We start from the raw sequence: 27065 nt of genomic DNA on the forward strand, positions 1-27065 counted from the left end.
CTCCTTTGATGTGAGGTGAGGTCCTACTGTAGGGGGCAATAAACTGCATCTGTTGGGCTAGGTGATGGCCTGGGATCAGGCCGGACAATCGGGCAGGGGGGAAGACGTTATCAAAAGGGCCTGTTCTTTGAATGAGATGAAAGAGCGAGGGGGTTGAGCACGGGATGTGGCTCGGAGACAGGGTCGCGTTATGGCCCAAGCAGGAGAGACCGGGGGCTGTTGGGGCGCGGGGAATGCTTGCGAGGTCGGGGAGTGAGGGGGAGAGAGACGCGCAGGCTATTGGCAGTGGGCAGAGAGGCCACGACACACAAAATGGTTGCCACTTACGTGCATGATGGGGCCTAAAAGGGACAGGATGGCGTGGCCACTGTTTCACGATTTTCACTTTACTTTCAACAGTGGCTGGGGTGAACATAAATGAACGCCGCTTATATATACCTAATTTTGGTCATTTTCCACAGTCCCCAGTTTTTATCATAAGTTAGTTCATTCCTGTTCATGTCACAGGTGAGGATGTACAAGCTGACATTAGTTATACAATTCGCTTTGGTAGCCCATATGCATTACAGGCAGATGGAAATAATTCTGCTATCAATGCAGACAGAATCGTACATAACCATATGTAGTCAATGTGATGGGCGGGGAGACAGTGCATACAAAATTACATTAGCTGCGTCATACGTTAGACCTTGGAGGCGGGGACATTACTTTAGACGATGTAGGAGATTCGTCCGAATACAAACATGATGTCATACAAAAAATGTTCTGGCAGGGTAAGGGCTATTATCACTTGAGGTCTGGACTCCATGGGGGTCAAAACTAGACAGCATGTTCATGTGTATAACTGGTGTTCTACAATCATCAAGATACAGAGGTAACGCCTTCTTAGTTATCCATGTACAGTTGAAAGTGACCGATGTAAGGTTTCGAAAGCTCAATTGGGTGGTAGTCAATACAAAGCGGTTGGGAGAGGAATTCAACTTAATACAAGGGACAGTCAAGGGGTGGCAATGTTCAAAAAAAGGGTTCGTCTTTCCAGTGTCTTATTACAGCGAGCCATCACTGGTAGGCTCTCATTGTTTTTCTTCTTTCGTTGGCACTGTTGAGCACCGGCGGTGGAGCTATGCGTCCAGCTCGGATTCAGATTTCGCGTTGCAGGGTGTGGCCACTCTTTGCTCTCGGACCACAGTCCTGTTTGTCCTGTTACCTAACTAATCTACCAGAGGTACTTTAGTCGGGGTACCCGTATTCCGTTCTTCTTTCGGGACAAACCCTATTCTATCTTTTGTGCTGTGTTGTTTTTTTCTTTAAGTCAAGTTCAAAAACTCCATATGGAAAAAGGGGTGATGGGGGCGTGCTTTGGGAGGCCGAGGGAAAAGAGGGTGGAGTGGGATCAGGTCTGAAACGGACCAAGGAGGGCAGAAATTTCAAGCAAGTGGGCCCATCAATCGGGCACAATGGGCTGGGACTTTCGGCACGAGCTCATCAACATGCAGGGACTTCTGGACAGCCCTTCTTTCCTTCACTTTCCACGTTGAGAATGGTGCCTTGTCCCGCAACTCTTTGCTCTGTGGCTCCACCTTGGTCGAGGTCATAGGTATTCCCCGATCTGCAGCCAGGCTGTGCGTCACGTCCGGCCCCTCTCCTCCGACGACCGCACGTTATCTTTAAATGAGTACAAAAAAACAAGTTTTTAGGGAACTGGCAGGGGAAGATGTTTACACACTTTAATTTCTCTCCCAACCCCAAGTAGTTGGGGAAACGTTTATTGGTCACAATAGGGTGGGTGCTTAGTAATCCTTACATCGGTGTATGCTGTTAACTCATGCATCATTGCTGTGGTGCAGGTCTGCAAGTATCTTTCTATTTTCAAACATCATGTCTGTCTGGTGTTTATTCCTGTTATATTCGCGAGCGTGGCAAGAAGTCTGATATCCAACAATTACATGGTTTATCGAATTCAAACCGGCTCCTCCAGTAGAGACTTGTGTTTTTCTAAAACAAATCCTGTTGAGCTATATTTTTCTTCAAGGTCTGCTAATTCATAAAAAGTGTGAAGTGCTTATTATCATGGGCTTACAGCTACCTTTTCCAGGGAAGGACATACGTTAAGCATTTTTTTTCTCTTTTTCTTTTCTGACAGCAACGGCTAACTTTTATCAGTTTTTGGACATCAGCTACAGTCTTTAAGATTTTCTGAGACGGCTGGTTACAGAACTGAGACCATTCTGGAAAAACGGGGACGTTTCGGACATTCTACTTTTGTGCAATGGGCGGTGGTAATCCAAATGATCAGGGTGGTGTTACTAAAGCACTAAAACAAAAGCCACTGACATATAGTTCCTTTTTAAGGGTCAGATTAGGGGACATTAGTCGTCCTACCTGTCCTTTCTTTCTCAGCCAATTAAGTTCCATCATTTTGCAGAAAGGAGAGGTAGTAATATGGCAAAATACGATCGTTTTGTTTCTGTCAATATTTTTTTTTTTCAAACACTGTCGTGTCTAAAGCCAATTATACCTGTGCCGGCGAGGTACAGTGTCGTCATTTATTCAAAAGGGAGCAAGGGAGCCCTCAGAGGGAGAGAGCGTCGTGTGCACCAAATAGGCTATTAGTACACGTACAACATAAAGAGAGAGAGAGAGACGTGTATAATAATAGGTTATTCAGTGCACACACATATAGAACAGTACGGGTCGGTTTCACGTAAAACACAAGCTGAGGGAAAACATAAATTCATAGTTTACGTACACACAAATACCAGATAGGGTGCGACAGCACATACATCAAGTCCGGAAACCTAAGACAGAACACAGAGCTATTTTGGGCAAAAGGACTTTGTCATGCATGTTGCGTATTCTCAGTATTCCCTTTAATTCATTTTGGGGGTCGAGCTCTTTGTTCTCCTTCCTTCCTAATAGTAGACAATTTTGTTGGTAACCTCGCTTCAAAAATACTTACTCCTTTTTAATTGGTCGGACACTAGTCCAGTCGCGCTTATACTCACGGTGGGGTCTTCCAACATCTAGCAAATGATGATCCAAGCTGAGGTAAAGGAGGGGTGTCAGTCGGACGTGCGATGGTACAATTCTGACTTTTCTATGAGGGTGGAAGAAGAAGGGGTGAATCTAAAAAAATAACAATATCCCTAATATCTGGGCTGAGGGGGATTCTGGATTAACCCCAACCCGGGGTACTCTTAACTTTTCTTATTTAGTCAGCACATAAATTGACTCACTGGTGCGCATTATTTTGGGTGTACATTTGGGATATCGGTTGGGGTTGGGTTCGTCGTACTGAAATAAGCCTTCGAGTTTCTGGTGTAGGCCACTCTCCCATTCGATAGCTCCAGAGAGAGTCGTTCCTAAGTAAGGAAAGTGCTATATTTTTATTCGTCTTTCACATGCAGGTATCATGTTCGGGCTTGATTTTCCTATCCCATTAACCGTTCGATCAACGCCTCAATCATACAAAAAAGCATTCTTTTATTGACCCAGACGTGCGCCACGCATACGCATTCATACCGTACAAATCAGGGCCCATGCGCACATTCATACCATACAATTTTTCACGCTCCCAGAGATAGCTCCTACATATAATGTACCGTCTCACAGAGCTAGCCTATTTTCCTCGCGTGGAACACAATGCGGTTTTAGGTCTTCTCCATACTTCAGCTGAAATTCCGATGTAACCTGCAAAAAGAAAAAGAGGGGGGGCAGCGTTCAAAGCACATCAGCGCGCATAAACACGAAAATGTTTTTACCTACCACGTACTTGACTTCTCTCCCTGGGATGCAGTCCCTTATGTCTCGGCATTGAAGCCCAGAGGAACTGGTAGTGCGGCAAAGATAACCAATGGTAGTCTGTTCATTACGTAGATCGCCCGAGGGCGGTAGTACAGACCGCGTGTAGGAGAGGGTCAAAGGCCAGGGGTATTCAGTATAGGGTGGGGGGGTGACGGATTCATGTTTTCATTCGAGGAAAAGAAATGGTTTACGGTGGTATAGGGTCGTTCTTGTTCGAGAGCATGCTATTTTAAAAAACAACCCTATCAATCTAAATGACTGTTACGATGCTAGTTCCATATACTTTTCTTTTAAAACCTTGATTGTAAAAATGTCAGCATTCAAATACGGGCCTCCAACCATACAGGCCGGCCACGGGGCAGACGGGAGACGCATGAGGTAAGGAGAGATTACATTGTAGTATAGGAGTACATAACGAGCGAGCCATTTAATTGGAAAAAAACTAAACGTGACAAACGGTTGCAGGATCAGTGAAGGTTGATTTTATAATTGAAAGTATAACAGGATCACTTACAATAAAATCGTTCATACGCATACCATGGGCGAGTATCATGAGTAACATTACTTCGGAGCTTTTAATAATACAATAATCAATAGTAAAAAAAATACAACATCAATAGGGTTGTCCGCATGCCCAGTCAGTACATTTCCCCACCCGCCATGTGCACAAAGACCGCATACATCCCCCATAACATCAAGGCTAAGTAACTAGAATCGTCATAAGGAGTTGCAAGTCCCGCCCATACTGGCGCCATTTTGGTCGAGGCCAGGCGGGTCCAGAGTATAGTTCGAATGCCTCCAATAACTAGCGGCCGGACCAGAATCCCTTTCGGCAGTTCAAAAAGTTCCGTTAACGCCAGCAGAAGAGACAGGCGGCATGAACCGCGACTTAAAGGCGAGGAAGGCAAAATCTTCCCTACCGGGTCACGCTGAGGTCCCACCGGAACTGATCGAGTTGGCAGTCTACAGTGTCTCTTAGTAATTCGGACAAAGGCTGGTGTCAGCATGAGAGCATCACCATCTTGTGACAACGTTGTGGCCACTCCGGAGAGCGGGACAGCAGGCGTATCCCTCCATAGATGCGTTGAATCAGTCTTTCCTACGGCACCAGATGTGGATAAGGCGGCGGTTACCCGGGGCAGCGGCATATCCATGGGGGATAGTCGAGCAACAGTGGCGGTTGCCCCCACCGGAAGCCCGCGGGAGTCGAGGGCCAACGACTCTCGTAGAATCTTTAAAACTGAGAGGACGTCTTCAAGAGTGGGGCTCATGCCCGAGCAGGCAAGCATCCGAGTTCCATGGTAGCCCAGAGCCATCCTAGTGGACCAGGCCCAAATCCGGGGTGCCGCCCGCCATCTTGAGAGCCCCCCCCAGCAGCTGCCCTTCACCATGGCCACCGGAGCGGGGCCCCCGGCCAGTCAACCACGGGGGCTTGTTGAGTGGAACGCTAATGGCAGTCTTAGTGCGGGAGAGGAACCTCCACCTGGGGGGGGCGCGGGGGAGAGGGGGCCGTCCGTGCCGCCTCTCCGCGGGCGCCCCACGCCATCTCCTGGCGTAGATATACAAGATGGCTGAACCAGGCAACAAAGGGGGGAGCCATCAGCAAGGCATCCCCCGCACATAACTTGCTGGACACCACCTCTGGACGATCCGGGGACGGGCCTCGGCGCGTTGGGTTGCCTCCGGCCTATTCGCACAACGGTCCTCCACCCCAGGCCGCCACCGACGCTACCTCGCCGGCTGATGGCTTTTGTAGACTTTCTATAGCCCAAAGCCAACTAAAAAGCAGCCCAAAGTAGCCCAACATTGCTACTCTAAGGAAGGAGGGACAGGAACAGCGTCAAGCAGATGGCGAATGGATTGGGATTGTTGTTGCAGCCGGCTGCCATGTAAATAGTTGTATAATAAAATGTTTTAACATATTACTTTGCTGGAGTGTTGTATATATTTATAATATTTGCATAGGGTTTGTCGTTATTTGGGCGGGGTGGGCGACGGAGCCGAGCTGTCTTGCGGCCATCATGGCGTCGAGCTCGGTTCTTCTCACTAGTTTCATATTTCTCATGAGGGGTTGTTCCTAATGTTTCTATTTTAGCGGGGTCAAAAAGATCCCATCAGTGGCCTACTGATTTTGCTCGATTCCTTTTGTTTTCCCTAACGATTTTTATGTTATAGTTTGCTAGCACGATACAGCGGCTAATCCGTATTTTTATATATATGTCCTTTTTATTAGGGGTGTCCTCCGGTGGAGCCGGATGATCTACCTCTAATAACGGTCCGGGCTGAACCAACTACTGAACAATGGGGAGAAGATAGGCATGACGGGTTACAATGGGGACAAAAGTCTGCACTACCTATCCTTCACTACTTTGCGGAGACTAGGCAGAATATTTCTATTCTACAGTATTCGCAAATAGGGAATACCCAAAGAGAGAACTAATTCCAAACAGTCAATGTTCGGACAAACAATCAATCAAATGAGGGATAAAAATAGGCACGACGGATTACAACGGTGGCAAAAGCCTGCGTTACCTATCCTTCACTATCTGCAAAGACTAAACAGAGTATTGCGACTCTGTGCTTGTTTGCAAATAGAGAATGATCCAAAGAGAACCAATTCCAAAACAGTAAATGCTTGGATAACAATCAATCAAATGGAGAGGGAAGCAGGCACGACGGATTACAACGGGGGCAAAGGCCTGCGTTACCTACCCTTCACTATCTGCAAAGACTAAACAGAGTATTGCGACTCTGTGCTTGTTTGCAAATAGAGAATCTCTCAGAAACAATCAAATGAGTAATACTAGTATTTTCAAACAATCAAACAATCAATTCGCAATTTGTCGTGTTACACGACCTTACCCGGACCGCATGGACAGTTTCTCGTCTTCCGCTTCCAGCACCTGATCGTCCTCTATCCTCCGTAATTGCTGTGGCACTCCTGATGGTTCCCAGTCAGGACCGTAGATCACTCGAGAGAGGTCTGCTCGGAACCAGTGAAGTTCGGATGATCGGCTGCCAGACGAGGGTCTATCAGGCAGGTGCACTTCCCGATTGTTGCAGTCGTTCACTCTGTAGTTGGGACCTCTCCCACTGGATCCACGTGTCGCTGATGGGCCCCACGTTTGGGACGCCAATTGTGAAAAGGTAGGGGCGAATTCGACCAAGAACCCTTCAGTATTTGCCCGGCGTTAGCCGCCTCTCATACCATTCGAGATTACCAAACAAAGAGGCAGGCGCTGGAGACAGAAGGCAGGAAACAGGAGTTTATTCCGACGGAGCAGAACACGTCAAATCAGACAGCAGGGTATCTTCTCGAGGTGCTCTAACCGCATCTCTGAGGCCTGGCCTCTTATAGACAGGTTTATGGCTTTATTACATACACTGCATCCGTAATGTTTCTTTGAAGGACAGAAAAGACATCCTCGGAATCCCCGGTCCAGGCCCGTTCCCACACACATCTACAGTAGAGTTCCCACCCCAATCTCAGCATGTGGTGGTTATCGCGCAGCTGGACATTCCGCTGGGAACGGGGATGTGTATGATCAGTCGGATCTTCGGGGTGCGAAAGCATTGATTAATCCCCGCTCCTTTGATGTGAGGCGAGGTCCTACTGTAGGGGGCAATAAACTGCATCTGTTGGGCTAGGTGATGGCCTGGGATCAGGCCGGACAATCGGGCAGGGGGGAAGAGGTTATCAAAAGGGCCTGTTCTTTGAATGAGATGAAAGAGCGAGGGGGTTCAGCACGGGATGTGGCTCGGAGACAGGGTCGCGTTAGAGGTGCGTTTATGGCCCAAGCAGGAGAGACCGGGGGCTGTCAGGGCGCGGGGGAATGCTTGCGAGGTCGGGGAGTGAGGGGGAGAGAGACGCGCAGGCTATTGGCAGTGGGCAGAGAGGCCACGACACACAAAATGGTTGCCACTTACGTGCATGATGGGGCCTAAAAGGGACAGGATGGCGTGGCCACTGTTTCACGATTTTCACTTTACTTTCAACAGTGGCTGGGGTGAACATAAATGAACGCCGCTTATATATACCTTATTTTGGTCATTTTCCACACTAGGGCCTGGTTTAGAGCTTGGCAGATGGGTAACTCCACCACAAACATGACAGGTATTTCATCTACCTTAAGTGCATTATATCCTATGGCACGTATAATAAGGCAGAAGGGACATCCGTCACGTTTGTGACAAACCTTAAATCAGTCCCATGGCCACTTGGCATCTGTGCTCACTTCTCGGGGTAGACTGATTTAAACTGCTGTACCGGAGCTCCAGTGACCCATACAGGCAAAGTGTGCTCTATATGCATTTAGCCAGTCAGGCCCACTTTCCCTCTAGCATGACCAGATACCCCAGAATGGCACTTGAAGACTCTAAGCACTACATTTTGATTTAATCTTTAAAAATGTATAAATCCGGTTCTACTTATTTGATTTTTGTCATGTTGGTCTTGTTTTATTCTTACAATTAGTATCCATTATTCTAACCCTGTGGGGTGTTTTCACTGTGTTACTGTGTGTGTGTTGCAAAAATAGATTAGACATTGCCTCTTTGAATACGCCTGACTGCTCTGTGGCAAGCTAACAGAGGGTGAGCACAGATTAGTGTGTATCTAGCTAACCCTGACTAGAGTGATGGTTCCTTCTTGTACAGGGTGCATACCTCTGCCATCCAGAAACCCCATTTCTAACAATCCCTCACTGCACCACATTTTGTCAGTGATAAGCATTCAGTTCATTGAGCCACCCTGCCACCATTTTGAGTTTATTTTTAAACTCTGGATTTTTGGGCTTTGTTACTGATGAACTTAGGGAGCATGTTCCATATCTATGACCCATCGACTGCAAAGCAGCTAACATTTTTGGAGCTGCAGTTAGTTCATGGAACCTGGAGATCATGTTTGTGACATGAACTTTGGGAGTATCCAGGGATGCAGTGAAATAGTTTGTTGTTGAGTTAGTTGGACGCATTAACATAGATGAATGAATGAATCACAAAGAATATCATAACAATAATGTTGAGAGTGTTGGGGGCAGTGTAGTTATTTCAATGTTAGCAGCATTGAGTAACATGGTTTTTCTCTCCTGCTCATCATACCACAGCATTGCGCCTCAATATCAGAAGCAACGTCTGATGTCTGGGCAAGATGAGTTAGAGTGAAAAAGTGTAGTTGAGGTTAAAGTTGATGGCAACTACCTTTGGCATATGGAATCAGGAGTAATTTTGAGTTTTTAAGTTTTGTACTTTGGTGCTGGTAGTAGTTGATTATCCCAGGTTGAATGCGGGTAGTGAGTTGAATTGATGTTAGTTGTGTTTGGCAGTGATTAGCGAAAGATCAGTTTTCCCAAATTCATTTTCAGAATACTGCTTGCCTTTCCAGAGTCAATGACAGGCATGTATCATTTTTGCTTGTCCGTGATACGTTGGTATAGTTGGGTGTTATCAGAGTACAAATGGTAGTGAAGGCAGTGATTGCATATGTCTGGGAGAGGGTGGAGGAAAATGCATATCGAAGATTACTTGCAAAACAGTAGCATTGATGGGAGAGTAAGAGAAAAAGTCCCAGTTTGGATCAGTGGAAATTGTGGCTTAAGAACTATCCGAACAAGGAAATGGAAGAGTTGGGCACTGTTTCAGTTAATGATAGGCAGTTTTATACGATTGGTTTGAAGGGTGTGGTTCTAGAACAGACATGGCGTTAAACAGCACAATGGCTGGTTCAGTAATGATATTCTTGAGAATGAGTGGCAGTGGTTTGAGGGAAACTGAGACTACTCCTGCATTAGGACTAGTTAGTTGGATGAGTGAAGGGCTGGGTCAAAATGTTTGCATTCTCTTTCATAAGTTTGATTGAGATGATGTGATATGATGTACTGTTATGGAATAGGACACGTTACAATGCAAACATTTACTACGCATGTTTTTACAATGTGGTTTTTACATCGCAACATCCATTACAAAGCATGATTTTACAACGCATGCCATCACAATGCATTCTTAGAAACTACATTTACAACGCATTCCATTACAACGCATACCATTACACCCCAACCATTACAACACAAAATACTTTTAGGGTAACAGTGGGGTGCGTTTTGGCTAGTGTAGGGGTAAAATCACTACTCCCACTCCAGTGAATGCAACAGTAGGGTAAGTGTTGGACCCATACTCACCCGAAAATTAGAAAGATATCCATTACTTACCTTATAATGCGTTGTAATGGCATGCATTGTAATGGTATGCATTGTAATGGCATGTGCTGTAATGCCTGCGTTGTAATGGCATGCGATGTAAATGCAGTTGCGTTGTAACACCCGCATTGTAAAGGTAGTGTGTTGTAATTACTGGATTCTAATTGTTGTGTCCTGATGGTATAACACTTATATAATTCAACATGTGTTCAGGCCTGAGCAAGAAGCACTCAGTGGCTAAATTGTATTGCTTACATAGGTTGTGGAGGATGGAGGAATTTCAGGCAGGAGTTCTTGTCCAGTTGGTGGTTAGTTGCAGAATTGTGAGCCTTTATTTGATGGTGGGTCAAGACAGGTACACATGTATTGTCCTCAAAGGCTTGCAACGTTGTAAGAGAATTTGAATTGCAGAACAGGTGGTTCCTACAAAGAGAACCATTCCTTTTAAAATATTTAACATTATCTGTGACACTAAAATGTGTTTGGAGCGGAGTACTTTTTGTCTATAACATAGGATTAATCTGTTGAGAATCTCGCAAGTTACCTGCAAAAAATACAGAAACTATGGGTTGGTGGCACCTCGTAACTTAAGACAAAATCCTAACTTTAGACAAAATACTAACTTAAGACAAAATACTAACTTAAGACTACTAAATGCCTTCTGTGAATACCAAAAGTAGTAAGTTTATGATTTTGTCTTGTTAGTTCTGTGAATCGGCCACAGAGTTTACTCATCTGAGTTGCCAGCAAACGTCTCGTCTCAGTTTGTGGCACTTCTTTTTTTATTGCGCTAATTGTGACTAACGTACTATTATTCACTAATAAAAATGGGCATGACAGCGAGCTTCCTCTGTGCTCTTTGTACTGTTTTGCCATCTCTGAAGCCAAGGGCCGCAAAGGCAGTGCCATGTGTCACAAACGACAAGCCAGTGGTCCTCACTGCGGCCCCCTGAGAGCCCCTAAATGATGTCCATGGCACAGTGTATTCATGAGTCAGCACTGAAGCAGGGATGTGCAGGTAACGAATTTGTATCCTAGCAAAACCAACAAATTGAATTATAATAACACCTGTTACAGCACTTAGAAACATCAGATATGAAGCGCTATATAAACCAAATATTATTATTCTGTACTTCAATACAGCCCCCCCCCCTTTTTTACTGACGAGTAACCCTCTTTGTTTTGATTAAAATATACCTCAATTCATATGCAGGGGAATTGTCTTATGCAATATGTTGGGAACCAATCCCCTGAAGCATGGGGGTAGTTAACTTATGTTTCTACCTGGCCATCTCTCACATATAATATGCTGGACATCCACCAAGTAAAATGTCTGGAAATTTACGTTTTGTCAAATTCTGAACGTGTCTGACATTCTATGCTGGGAAATGACCTAGGGAGGGTGCTGGGAAGTCCCCTGATGGAGAATGCCAATGTTTAACTTGGGAGGTTTCGCCGCGTGGATTCAGTGGAGCATGTATTGGGGTGGCCACCTCCTCCTCCAGCTTCGAAAGGAAGGGAGAGAAGTAAGAAAAGCTCTAGTTTCTTTATTGAGGAGCAGGCCAGTACTGGGCAAACATCTCCTAGGCAGCCCCCTCTCCCACGCCTTCGAGGGTAGGAAAAAGCTCCAGCATTGACTACGAAAACAACTTAAAAAGTCATAAAATAAAATCATGGTGCTTCTCACAAAACAGCCTATGTTTGAGTGTATGTGTTTTCATGGATGAAATTTGCACGTCATAAATCAGTGGGCGGAGAGGAGGACTCCCTCAAGTGATCTTTTCCATTAAGGAGGAAGGAGACAGGGCGCAGGGCCTCCATTAGGCTTGTGTTGCTGGTCCAGGAGTTTCACATTAATCATACGGGTGGCATTGTTGTGTTTTCTGTTTTTATGACTCATGGCAGAGGTTCGGGTTGCCCCATGGCTAGATAATTTCCTGCAGTTCCACTAGGATCTCCTTTATCCTGAGCCTTTTTTGTTGTTTAATGATCAGCTTAGCCTTCTTGGGGCTGGGTGACGGTGACCAGGACCCCTTTGAACTCCATTGCCCTCCAGACCCAAGCCCCTTCAACTAAGGGCCTGAGGTCAAGGGTTCCAAAGGCCAAGGTGCAGCAACTTCGAAATTGAACTCTTGGAGGTCACTGAAAGTAGCTCAGGCGCATCGCCTCCAGTATTACAAGATTAAAACAGGCTTACTATACTGCCTAGCAGGAGTCAACACGTAAGGAAGTTTAAAGCACTAATCTTTAAATCTAACAACACCTGCGCTATGACTGTGAGTTGGTAAACAACGAGATATGTGCCAAAAAAAACAGTAAGTAAAACACAGAGGCCATAAAAGGGAAATCAGAGCTAAATACTGACAATTAGAAGTTACACCTGGGATGAAGGTGCTATTAGGCAAGATGGTGTCATATCTTTTATTTCGTGGGGATGCTAATTTCCATTATGATGTGTTTAGTTGTAGCTGCGCTGTGCATTTAAACGGGTGGCAAGGCCTCCATTGGAACAAGAATGCTACATCATTTGGCGCTGCACTTTAAACAGCCACCCATAGGCTCTCAGGTATGCAGTGATATTGCCACGAGCACAGTGGGAATTTGATTCACATGGCGTTGAGATGTAGATCCTAGGCACAGGAGACTATTTAGTGCAGAGTAATATGCTTTCTCCCTTGTGCATTCTTTCAACATATGCAGGTCTATATTTGTGCTATCATAAACGCAAACCAAATCCACAAATATGTGTAAAATTCAGGCTCACATTTCTATTACTAGTGTATGTGTCATAAGCTTTATGTGAAAAACTTAGAGTTGTGCTCCTGAGGCGGAAGCCGGGAGCGAGGCATTTCTTTTAAAATTTGATTGTCACAGATCTACTTGTGTTATTTTAAAATTTCAAACTGTCACAGATTACTTGTGTACTTTTTAATCACTCACCTGGACCCAGCAGTTAGTCACAGCAGAGCCAGCGCTGACGCTGCACGGTAAACTCCATTACTCCTTTGCACCCTCGCCACGAGCAGAGGCCACGCCCCGTTTAGGCCACGCCGTGTTTAGGCCACGCCCCCAAGCCGACTCCTACAAAAGACGCCGATTCTGGGCGCCAGGCAAAACTTAGAGTTGTGCTCCTGAGGCGGAAGCCGGGAGTGAGGCATTTCTTTTAAAATTTGATTATCACAGATCTACTTGTGTTATTTTAAAATTTCAAACTGTCACAGATTACTTGTGTACTTTTTAATCACTCACCTGGAACCAGCAGTTAGTCACAGCAGAGCCAGCGCTGACGCTGCACGGTAAACTCCATTACTCCTTCGCGCCCTCGCCACGAGCAGAGGCCACGCCCCCTTTTAGGCCACGCCCCCTTTAGGCCACGCCGCCTCCTACAAAAGACGCCGATTCTGGGCGCCAGGCAAAACTTAGAGTTATGCTCCTGAGGCGGAAGCCGGGAGCGAGGCATTTCTTTTAAAATTTGATTGTCACAGATCTACTTGTGTTATTTTAAAATTTCAAACTGTCACAGATTACTTGTGTACTTTTTAATCACTCACCTGGAACCAGCAGTTAGTCACAGCAGAGCTAGCGCTGACGCTGCACGGTAAACTCCATTACTCCTTCAAGCCCCCTTTTAGGCCACGCCCCCAAGTCGATCCACCCCCCCGCAGTGGTATAAACCATGTGCATATTCCGGTCGCGCAGCGGGCGTGACGTTTGCGCGCCGAAGGCGCGCCTAAGGCAAGCCCGTCTGCGCCCGTCCGCGACCGACCGGGACTAGGGGCTACACCCCCTATCGGTTCTACCCCAACTCTGCCCTTACCTATCCGTTACTCGCGCAGTGAGCTGCTAGCCATTAACAAAGTTAATACGAATACAAAAACTCATCTGTGCACCCAGACCGGACCTGGCTCATCCTATGGACCCATTTCCTGCCTCGCCTGCCGTTGGTCTAGCGTGGGTCAAACCCCAACTGACCATCTCACAATCATCGGGAAAAACCAAAACCATCTGGCACTGAAATGTCTATATTTTAATGCCAGATCCCTACCTAGACACGCCCTGGACATCTGGGATTTACTGACATCAAAGGCCCCAGACCTGGTTTTTATTACCGAAACATGGCTATCTGAAACCAGTGCTCCAGACCTAGCAAATGCCCTCCCTCCTAATTACAAAATTATTACACAAGACAGGTCGGGCAAAAAAAAAGGTGGCAGAGTCGCTGTGATCTTTAGGGATCACCTAACGTGCCTCGTACAACTGTTTATACCGAACATCAGACCCTACCTTTCAAAGTACTTTTTGAAGGTCTTACCATTATAGCCGGAGCGGTCATATATAACCCCCCAGGGCAACAAGCTAGCTTAAGCGCCAAACTACTGAACCAACTGCTACCACTTTGTCTGAAAAACAAAAACTATATGGTAGTCGGCGATTTCAACATCCATTATGAAAAAGCGGATGCCCCTGGATCCTCCCAATTGGAATACGACATGGGAATTTTACAACTGAAGCAGTGGATAGTGGGCCCTACACATTCAGCTGGCCATACCTTAGACCTACTATTCACCAACATTGAGTCGACCGATATTAAAGAAATCCTACCCCTATCCTGGTCCGACCACTCCATGGTATCCTTCTCATTTAAACTCCCCGGGAAACATCCGAAGCCCAGAACTACCCCGCACATGTCCAGCAGAGCCTGGAGGCTAATTAATGAATCAAACTTTCAAAACTATTTTCTTGAGACAGCCACCACACCGGCGGATGATTCCCACGTCTGTAAAGACGTCGCTCTATTAGATGCCGTAATCCGGCAAATGCTAGACAAACTAGCCCCCATGCGGGAATTGAGGAAAAAAACCACAAACGAGAAATGGTACACTCCTCACCTCAAGAAACTCAAAAAGGAATGCCAAAAAAATGAACATCTATGGAGATAGATGAAAGATAGTGAAGCGAGAGCAAACTATATTACCAAACGGAAACAATACATCTCGGCCATTAAAGATGCAAAAAAGGCGTATTTCACTCAACGTATTCATGAGAACAGCAACTCAGCAAAAGAACTGTTCAGAATAGTGAAGGAGCTTAGCAAACCATCCAGCACCTCACAAACCCTCACCCCCTCAACCGAGGCCTGTGAGCGCCTCAGCACTTTCTTTTCCGATAAAATTAATAGAATATACTCCACCTTCACTCCCCTAAATACCCCTAGCAAGCTGGATAACCCTGGCGAGCACATAATGACATCAGAGAGACGCAACGACCAATTAGACTTAGTCAATACACCTCGTCTAACTAGTTTTCAACTACTCTCTGAAGAGGAGGTATTAGCGTTACTGAGCACAGTCAAATCCGGATCCCCCTCGGACCCCTGCCCCCACTTCGTGTTTTCCAAAATCGCACCCACGCTCTGCCCCCTTGTCACCCAACTCTTCAACAAGTCGCTAACCACCGCTACCTTCCCGGAGGCCTGGAAACACGCCTCCGTGACCCCCCTCTTGAAGAAAGCAGGATGCGACATTTCTAATCCAGAGAACTACAGACCTATCTCCCAGCTTCCCTATCTCTCCAAAGCCTTGGAGAAGTCGGTCAATATACAACTGACCCGGTATCTGGAAGATAATTCTCTCCTGGATCCATCTCAAACCGGCTTTAGAGCTAACAATAGCACCGAGGCAACATTGCTGGCAGTGTCGGACAGTATCAGATGCTCCACTGATCAAGGGGGATCGGTGGCACTGATACTGCTTGACCTGTCAGCGGCGTTTGATACGGTTTCCCACGACTGTCTGCTAAACACACTCCTGAGTAAAGGACTGCAATCAACAGCACTGAGCTGGATTCGATTCTTCCTGAGCAATCGTACCCAGGCAGTGCATATGGGTCAGTTCCACTCAAAACCCAACACCATCGGCTGTGGGGTCCCCCAGGGGGCCTCATTGAGCCCCACTCTTTTCAATGTCTATATCTCATCACTGGCCGACATTGCAAGGAAGTGGGGCATTGGCATATGCTCTTATGCTGATGATACACAGCTGATGGTGGCAATGGATGAAGGGCCTGAGACAACAAAGAAAAAGCTTCACGACTGTCTCTCCGAGATGGCCCAATGGATGCACAACCACTGCCTAAAACTAAATGCCGGCAAATCGGAGATTCTCTTGTTCGGGGGAGCCAAACTTATATGGGACGCCACATGGTGGCCACCCACACTAGGACTGGCCCCCGCTCCAAAACAACACGCGAGAAACTTGGGGATCATCATGGACGATGCCCTGTCCATGAAGGACCACGTCCGCTCACTCTGGGGCAAGGGTTTTGCCATACTCAAACTTCTCTCAAAGATATTCCCCTGGATACCCCTGGATTGCAGACGCTCAGTCACCCAAGCCCTACTGGTTAGCCGCCTGGACTATGGCAACGCATTATTTGAAGGGATGAACGAACAACTCTTCTCCCGCCTTCAGGTCTTGCAAAACCAGGCAGCCAAACTGGTCTGTAATAAAGGCAAGCGAGACTCGGCATCGGAATGCCTAAAGAAACTTCATTGGCTACCGATGCGCCAGAGAGCTGCCTTTAAACTAATAAGCCACACGCACAGAGCTCTTCACAAAACTGGCCCCACAATTCTCCAAGGGAGGATCGACTTCTACGTTCCCAACAGAAATCTACATTCAAGTCAATCAGCTCTGGCCAAACCTAAGCGTATTTACAAAGTCACAACAGGTGGCCGCGCCTTTTCCTACCTGGCAGCCAGAAGATGGAATGACCTACCTTCCGACCTTAGACACACCACAAACTATCTTCAGTTTCGACAAAAACTGAAAACCCACCTTTTCCCTAAAACTTAACCCTTCCCTAAAACACAACCCCCCAGCAATGCCTCAGTAGTCTCTCTTGGTTCATAGCGCCGTGATATCTCTTGGGATGAGTGTCGCGCTTTATAAATACCGAAATAAATAAATAAATAAAACTCTTCAGTCCGTCTTCAGAATTTCTACCTATGGGTGCATGAATATTTATTTTTCGGGGTTATCAGTAGTAAATGTTGGGTATAGATTACCAATTGGGATAAGATTTACTCACAAGCCTAAATCGAAGCTGTTCTTACACCGTTATTAGTCTTTCAAGCAGGGAACAGAAAAGGCATTTGTTGTATTTGGGTCAAATATATCAGCATCTGAGCCCATCCAGAATCATTGCCAGGGATAGATCTGTGACGTGCTACTAGCGTTTGAGGTCTGTCTCTTGCACATCAGTCTGCAGCATGTGCGGTGGAAAGTGTTTTGCCCACATTTAATCCTACATTAGCAGGCTTAACCAAGCTTGTTTCACTTGCACTCCCCAAGCACTCAATATAGAGGTGGCTTTACATCTCAGACAACTTGTCTTAAATGTGAAAAATTATTTTATTGAGCTGATTAGAGAGTTTACCATCGAAATAGCTCATGTGAAGACAAAACAAGAAAACAAACAATAACAGAATACAATTTCAATATACACAGAGGGGCTTTGTTGTGTCATGTTATGTTATGTTACCAAATACTCTCTATTATGATCAGATTCTTTAGAGCTCTTTCAATTGAGATCATTAGACCCATGTTTCCTGAAGTATGAAAACCAGCCGGAGAATCTGGTAGGACAACAAGAGAAAGGCCGATGCCAGAGTCCTTTTTAGGTTACACCTGCACGGCGCTTGCTCTGTGCTTGTGAAATCTATTGTTTTAAATATAAACTTAAAAGGAACTTACATTCTGCCCACAATCTATCCTGGCTTTTCATTGGTTCCTGTACTAGCCACATAATTTCCCTCCATTTCTAATGGCTGTAAAACATTTTCCTGCTTTTATCTATGCTTGTTCCTCATCTTCTTCTCTTATCAGTTTCTCATAGCCGAAACAATGTTGACATCTACTTTTGTGGAACTATTTTTTCATAAAGTTTTGTCTCTTTCTGCTTTTTTGTCTTGCAGCACATCTATATAGCTCAACTTATCACCCCGAGAGATTAAGTGAGTTGCCCAGAATCACAGGATGTTACGCCACTGAGATTCTAACCAAGATCCCCTGCTTTCGAATCAGCAGCTCTAGTTGCTGTGCCACATCCTCTCCATTCCAGGATAACTGGTCAGGGAGCTCTTTCCTTCGTCCCTGGCGGTGAACAGCTTATTATTCATCATATAGGTGAAACAGATGTACTACCAATGGTTGTTCTGTTTCTTTTTGTTGTCACTCTACATCTTCATCTGTGTCTATGGCCAAAAACCATAATGAAGGATCCGAAGAATAACCTAGTGTGGCAAAAGTTCCTTACCAGCAATAGCTGATGTAGCTGCTGAGGCTCCCAGGGGACGGTGATAGCGGTGCATGTGTCGAGAAAATACATCAAGTTCAACTGAGCACTCATAGTGAGAGTGGTATTTTAAATCAATGATGTTCCAACGAGTATAATTTAAACAACAGTTCAAGTAGCTTGCTGTTATACATTATTTTTACCTCAAATCAATGAATGAAAGAACACAAGTACACTATATCACATAAATGTAATCAATGTAATTAAATATGGTATCAAAGTCATTCAGAAATAGCAGCAGGGATTGTAAACAAACAAGTGAACTCACAAAGTAATGGTGACAACTTAAAAAGAAAGAGCAACTCCAAATTCCATTAGAAACCACAAAATGGCGATAGACTTTCAGGTTAGGTGCAGAGTGCCTAAAGCTATCAATATCCGTTGTAGAGACCCACTTTACTAAACCAGTCGTGTAACAAAACGTGAGAGGGTCCCCCTGTAAGCTATGCTAAAGGGGCCCCTCACATTAGTAGGGGCTCTCCTTCAGTATGAATAAGCCTGGGAGGCACCCACACTGCGGGGCTGTGGGGGCCTTTGCTAAGCCCCTGTACTCAATGACAAACCCAAAGTTTGTCCTTTTTATCATCAGGACAATGAAAATGTTCAGAGCACTGCGCTTATCTATAAGAACATATATACAAAAGGAATTGAAAGTTATTGTGAAACAAAAGTCCATAGTCTTATAATAAAATGTTAAATGATACAACATCTGGCATAGGTGCTTACAATGTCTTGTTCCTCTAATTAGTTCTGACTGAAACGCAAAATAAAAGACAGGGAGGAGAGTAGGTGATTAATACATTTTAAAAAAGGGAGGAGATCGGGTGACTAATAATTAAAAGGTGAAGTCCAGTGTGCCAAGTGTGGAAAAAACAGCACTTGGAAAGGGTTGCAGAGATATTCCCTAAAAAGAAGAGTGAGGAGAAAGTGGATTAAAGATAAATCCATTGACAACATGTGGAAAATCATCCAATGACAATCATTCACATGGATAGACTTAATGTAGATGGAGAACCAAGGGAAAAAAACAGATTTGGTGAGCGCCGTCAAATAAATCAAGGCTTACGCCAGAAGGAAAACCCACCTCCATCTGGGAGTGAGAATTTATTTAGAACAATTTTAGTTGCACGAGCCGCCTTCCAAAAAAATCAGTGCATAGATCTACAAAGCATTGGATCTTTGAGGGAGTAATATGTCTACCAAAATTAAAAATTTCAAAAACACACTTATCTCACCAGTGCCACAAGTGCAATCCAGAAAGATAAAAGTGGTTTAACGTTAGTGACTTCATTCACCATTTAGAAAGTAGCAGGGTAACTTTGTGTATGTCTAGAGAGTGGCATGGTTGGTCATACGTAGGACAACTGGAAGAAAGGTTGGGCTGCATTATCAAGTACAAAAAAGAATGAATGGGCATAGCATGACTGAGGGAATTAGGAAAGACCCACCAAGGAAGGATTGCTGAATAGAATTTTTAGAATTAGGATTGATAGCCAAAAAGACATTAAGGAAGAAGTTACAGATAACATAAACCAATCACATAATTGCTATGAGAATCGGGAGCTGCCAGAAATCATATGGATACATTAGAAAAAGCTTCCTGTAACAGCATTGGAGTAAATACAATGATCAAAGTTGAAAACATGATAAAGAGTATGCTCATAATAACACTGGTTCATATATGATTATAAAATGACTTTAATACATTATTAAGAAGATGCAGTTGATCAGAGCTGACAACATAACAGTTAGTGTGTACATGATGCCCACAGTTCACAAAGCGATTTACACAATGACTTTAAGAAACTTTACGTTTGGAATTCGGAAACCATGCCAGGGACATAAATTATGAATGAATATAATGAAAGAAGAGACGCAAGACCAAATATTAGTTGATGCAAGAATGCCAAGATCTAAGGACATTATAGCAACATAAATACACATCCCTTGATTGACAAAAGTCCACATAGAATGACTTAAAATAACTTCATACAAGTGGTTCCAAATGGACGGTGGAAAAGCATGTGAATTTGTTTTGTAATTACCTTGTTTAAATATTCATTTATTGCACCCGTCATCTAAGGTGTTATGGCCCGAAGAAATGGAGTCACAGCAGGAGATCCACTTACTTTCACAATTATCCAGTAAAAAGGATTGGTCCCTCCACTCTATCACCTGCTAATGAATATCTGTTTCTTCATGGTTGCGGTGGGTAAAATGTGAAACCTGGGGAGTTGAAGAGGTGGGGTGAGTGTCTTCTCAATTTTCCATTTTAACCTGCTCTTTTGTTTGTGTATTCAATCCTTTTGTTAAGTCTTTCTAATGCAAACTGAATGACAAGGGTACCAGACAGAGCAATGTACATTAGTGAAATTGCAATTAGATAAATGTTGTTATATATGTTCAGTGGTACCTTTTTGTTAAAATTAAAGGTACATACGGGACAGCTGCCACATTTCTGATATTCGTTAATGAGTTGGGAGTACCACAAGCCTATGATGGAGTTATCGTGTGGACTCCAACTGCATTCCCTCGCTAAATAACCCTTACATTCATTCATTTTTTTAAAGAAAATAATGGTGCCTCATTGACTAAATTGGCCATGGTAAGGAATTCACAATGTTTTGAGATAACTTTAATGATTTTGTTGGTGCAAGGGTGAACATTGTGACACCTGGTATTTTTCTGTTTCTTTCCTGTTTATGGCTGCAAGGAAATTTTCATGTGGGAAAACCTCTCTGACTTTACTGCTTTGATGAAGAGGTGGTGGAGATATTCTCTGAATTAAAGCTTTTTTACAGAGGATGTTGGCTTCCCAAAAATAATCAATCTTCAATTTACAATTTTTCCTTATACAGAAGAACAGGCAATACAGAACACCTTAAGTGCTCTTGGGTGGTTACTGGAGTAAACAAAGAGGCTATCAGAGTCAGTGGGTTCTCGATAGAGATTAGTGCCTTCATACAAGACAAGCTGAAGGTCAAGAATGGGAGAGAAGGTTTACTAAATAAGCTTGTACATTTTAATCAGCCATGGATAGTATTGAGGCAATTAAGAAAGGACAGCATAGCCAAATTAAAAATGTTATCTATGTAGTATTTCCATAGATGTATGTGGTGCAAATATAGATTACGGTCTGTTCTGAGAGTTTGCTTTTCAAATTGTCTACATAAAGAATGTCAAAACTGAAAGCAAATCATGGGCCTCTGAAAACTCCTTCAATATTTAATAAAAATTGGTCTGCAAACTGGAAAATGTTTTGGCCAAAACTATACATAATAACGAGATTAGGAAATCTGTAGGCACTTATACAGGGACTATTCTTGACTGCAATGTGACATTTATGATAGAGAGGCTTCTTCTTGAGGTATATTAGTGTTTAAAGATTCAATGTTAAGACCAACTAAGAAGTCTTGCTCCACATGAAACTCCATATCGTCTATCTGGGTGATTAAATCAGAACTGTAACAAATGTAACATCATGTTGAGGGGAGAAACGGTTGAAAAAATCCCCACATTTTCCTAGCGATTCCAAAATGGAACTGCATCCCAACAATATTCGCCTTCCAGTTGGATACTCTGTGTTCTTATGTATTTTGGGAATAGAGTAGATTACTAGTGTGTGTGGGTATTTGTTTTTAAGGAATGAAAACTCAATCTGGCTTAAAACGCCAGCATCAAGCTCCACCCTTGTGAGATTGAGAATGCCCTACTGAATCTCTATGGTCATATTATAAGCCAGTGACTAACAGTATTCAAAACTGCCAGTCGTCAATGTATTTCTTGTCTATGTCTCATTTTTTCCTTTATGACAATGCCATTCCCTTTGTCAGCTGTTTTAATGATGATATTATTATTATCAGGTGGCATCAATGAAGTGGGATGGCTAAATGTTGAGCGGGGACACAGTCCGGTGTTATCAGCTAAAGAGGAACATGATGTGTTCTCAAAGTATACCTTAAGTCTTCTCCATCTAAAAATTGTGCTAATTTACATTGTAATTAAAAGCAATGTCAATCCATCACTTGACACCAAAAAAAAGACCCTTAATTAGAATGGCCATCTCTGATTTTTTAAGAACATTTATCGATAAAATGAAAATATGAATCAGGTAATGAGGTGGGTATTTCCCATATTTTGTGTTGTATGACTTGTTGGAAGAAGGTGACTGTTTTCCTGTTTCTGTACCATCCCCCAGATCATCTGGATTCTGATCTATATGTGCAGTGTGTGTAAGATGTGTCTAACATTTAGGGGTATACCTTCTCTTTGCAGTAATTGTTGATGTCTCCCTGTATATTGTTAATCTTTTGCTCTGTTCTACTGTGTTGAAATTGGTCTTTTGAAACTTTTCAAGATCTTTTTTTTCAAATCCGAAATAGCATCGAATTAGAAGATCTGTTTTTCAAGTTTGGTTATTTCTTCTAGTGTCTTTTAAATTGCTCCACAACTGCGTTGATTCCTAAAAATATCCATTACCAGGAGCATGTATTGAACAAGTTACTAAAGCGCTGGCGAAATTTTGGAACATCCGTGAAGATCACTGGTGCAGTCCTGATTTGCAGCCCTAGCTAAACTACCCCAACTTTTAGGTGATCTATTAGAATTCAAGCATGCAAGCTTTGGCATATTTGTTTTTTCTTAAATGTTGCTAATTTAACAAGTAATGTCTGGGCAGTGTTAGAGCATAGTTAACTACTTGAAAGGCAACTGTTATCTCCAAAATAGATAGAAATGCTCTTCTTATCGGCACTCCTAGAAATGTACATTCTCTCACGAAGGCAAATGCAAGAGTATTTGTTAACTGTGACAATCGCATGCATAGGAAAGCCCCACTACATTGAGCTATTAGATTGAGCTAACTCCAAACAAATTTGTCCATAAATAAAATAATAAATATAACTCCAGTTCTGTGGGACCTTCAATAGCTAACCCAGGAGGAGAGACTCAAATTAAAGCTTGCTTCATTCACTTTCAGAACCCTCAGACACCAATAATGAAAATGACTAATTTTAGCTCAAACATTTCCAGAGGGTCCAAAAAGCATTAAAAGGAATAAAAATGTTATGGTTGTCTCATCCTTGCAGAACTCCCTTGCTGAAGACCTGAGATGCCCGGAATCATTGACCATTTCGAAAGCAACTGCAACCTCTTCTGTTCAAAATGGGAATGAACAATAATCAACTTTTCCCACCATAAATAAAGTATAATTGACCATTTATAGATGGTTGCCTTTTCCCTTCACCCACCAGTTTCACTTTGTGTTACTTTTGATACCTATTTGCTGATCTGTCAATGTCTTCCCACATAACTTTCCCCTCCATGCAGCTTTATGCCATTGAAATATAAATGTTGTCTTGCTGCTGTTCTCATATTTTGTTTCTCTCTAAGACTACACTGTCATAGTTATTGTTGATTATAGAGTACACGGACTTCCCTTGGGTTAGAGTAGCTCTATATAAAATACATCTTAAAAAGACACATTTTTATCTAACATTGAAGCTATTACTTTGTTGGTCAATCTTTGAGCCAAAGCTCTGGCAGCCAGACAAAGTTGACATTTTCAGCTATGTAAACTTATGACGTGAATGTTTTGCCCACAACTTTCTAAATGCAAAAGTGGATACCTGCCTTTGGAAAGATTGCCCTTCTTGAAGTCCAATTATCTTGCTTTAGTTTAGGTTTCTAAATGTGAAAATACTTTCCATAGAACCTTGTGATTAGGCTGGCAGACACGCCTAACCGAGTAAGTACAACTTTCACAAAGGAACCTGAAAGATGGCTTCTTGCCATGAAAAAATTACCTCCTAATCACATCACTAGCATACACCAAGCGAGAGTTATCATTCCGGGGCCACCTTCCCAGACACAGGCCTCACTGTCGCTGGATAAAACTACTTCATCCCATATGCTTTGCACTATATAATTAAGAATAATGTGACTGATATAGCTTTAATCAAAATAAATGGCGCACGGATTGACTCATTCTTTCACAGCAATTTCTCCCAGTAATTGTCTCGTTACCGAGCGCAGAAATTAAGAATGATGTTAAGAGAAGCCACCGCCAAAGGAGATTAAATGACACTCACTGCTGTTGATGATTGCCTTTACATTTTGCATCCTGCATGCTCTCCCCCCCTCTGCAAAGTCAGACCCAACAATTGTGCTGTTCATTTTCATTTTCAACTTTTCCCTTAAACATTCTACTGCTGGAGTTAAGAATGCAGCGGCCATCTATTTGTTTCAACGATGGAGGCGGTACAGGCCACATTCTATATTAAAATAGCTTCTTTTATTTCAATGAATAGATTGATCTCACTTTTGCACTTTCTCATAGTGCAAACCAAAACACCCTTAATGTCACTACTTAATAAACTGATAGCACTATTCTCATTATTTACTTCTCCCTTCTGATTTGAAAACCGACTTTTGCCTTTGTGTTTACAACCTTCTGCAATAGTAATTGAATGAGAAAAGCAGAAAGAGTCAGAAGATTTTTGGAATAAAGAAAATCGACGACGATCTGGTCGGGTAAGTGAAACGATAAAGTGCAGGACTAAGTTCAAGCCACAAAGTAAGATTTAAAAAAAATCTATCCAAAAATGTAGATGAAATGTTCTCCTGCGGTAGAGCTCCTAATACTAAAATGCTTTGGACTGTACTTTGCTTTGAGTGTGACTGAAAACCTGGTAATTTTCTTTATCCACATTTTGAAAAAACTGGGTTAAATAGAGGTCAAACCTTCCTAAATGAGTACCCAGGATGGAGAAATATACATGTGATTTCTATATCGACGTGACTATGCAAATAGATGGATTTCCTTTGCATCAGATAGCCCTCTGTGCTCAAGGCAATTCATTTAGAAGGGCTTCCTGTCAAAGCAACATGCTCAGACCTAACAAAACAGTACCTTAATAGTGTGACTCTAGTCCATGAAAGCCTACTGTCCTCTCCAGAGCTGTACAAGGCCAAACAACTGGAAGAATGTGCCATACTATTGTTGATAACGTAGCAAAACACAGCATTTGGGCTCAAGGGGGCTGAAGTATATTTAGTTTTCACCTAAGAAAGCGAATGCACCATCGTTTATGAAGAATATTGTGTACAACATAAGAGCACAGAGCCTACCCATTGGTCAATTATCTTTGGCTTCATTGTCACTCTTATTCGATTCCTCCTAATTGTCCAGCGCATGCTGGCTTCACTTCCTCTTCTTTCATGTGGATCATGGACCAAGTATTGATAGCTTCATCTTGATTAGTGCCCTTTTGCTGCACATGTTGTGCTTGAGCTCCTATTTTCTTTGTTTTCGCCCTCTCCTCATGTTGCTTCTTTCTTCTTTCTCCATGGTGAGTTGCTCCTTACCTTCCACTCTCCCTTTGTCCTTGGTGCTTCTTCACCCTTCCCCTAGCCATGTTGCTTTTTCCCACCCACCACTGTTGTCCATGTTGCTTCTTTTGGCCTGAGCTGGGCACGTCATAGTGCGTTCTTAACGGGAAACATCCATTACAATGCAGTCATTACAACGATCTACCTTAACAACGCAACTGTTACAACGCAACTGCCTTTACATCGCATGCCATCACAATGCATGCCATTACAACGCATGCCATTGCAACGCATGCCACGACAACGCATGCCACTACAACGCATGCCACTACAACGCATACCATTACAACACACGCTATTAAAACGCATTATAAGCTAAGTAATGGAGATTTATTTAGTATTACGTGGGCATGGATTTGGTGTACATGGGAATAGTAATTTTTGCATAGAGTCATAGGAGTTAGAACATGAACCACAATGGAGTCTGTTGTGTGCTTCAGGAGTATCACTCTCTGGTCGGTGAGTTTAACCGGATAAAGCAAAAGCATAAGCCATTGTGTGAAGAGAAGAAATATTTACGTGTATCAAAAGCGCTGAAATTAAATCGCCGCAGGTTTCAGTAAAGTGAGTATGGGACCAAGCATGTATAAGTCTCGTGCAACTGTCAAATATGTGATAGACACATGCTATCGTAAAAACATTAATGCATGCCATTCGTGCAGTTTTGGACATGCTACGTTCTGGGTGAAAACGGGTGACAGGAGAATTAGGAAAAAAGTAAGTCACCTGCGTGGAAAAAACTTACTGAGATTGTATGAACTTTCTGGCTCATCTGCAGCAAGGAGTGTTACATTAGCATGGCACATTCTTCCATTTGTTTGGCCTTGTACAGTTTTAAAATTTCCTTTCAACGGCTATTGTTAAAATCTAATCCAGATTATCTCTCACTCGCATATGGATCAAAATGATTTCCATGTTTAATTATTTTTCGTTATGCATCCTATTACTTCACATAAACTAACTTCCCACTTATTTTCAGGTACAATGAACAAAACAAAAGAAGTACATTTTTTTAACCTTGCACTTTTTTTTAAAAGAAAAGGCTTTCACTTCACATTACTAACCACTGGGGACTGAACCCCACGTGTCATTTCGTTCAATGCGCCATAATGAAACCATTCTGCTAGCCATCTTAGTTCATCTTGACCCGTCCTCCAGACAGTGCTGCTAGTTGCCTCTTGCATTTCTAATTTCCCTAACCATGTTGCAGGGTGCAGTACCTTATGTGGTCAAAAGAGGTCCACTGGGACACCTACTGACAGCCTGTGGTACTGCACCCTTTCACTGCTTCATGCACAGTAGAACAGTAAATGTAGTATGAAC

Source organism: Lissotriton helveticus, chromosome 9 (genome assembly GCF_964261635.1).
Source record: "Lissotriton helveticus chromosome 9, aLisHel1.1, whole genome shotgun sequence".
NCBI lineage: Eukaryota > Metazoa > Chordata > Amphibia > Caudata > Salamandridae > Lissotriton > Lissotriton helveticus.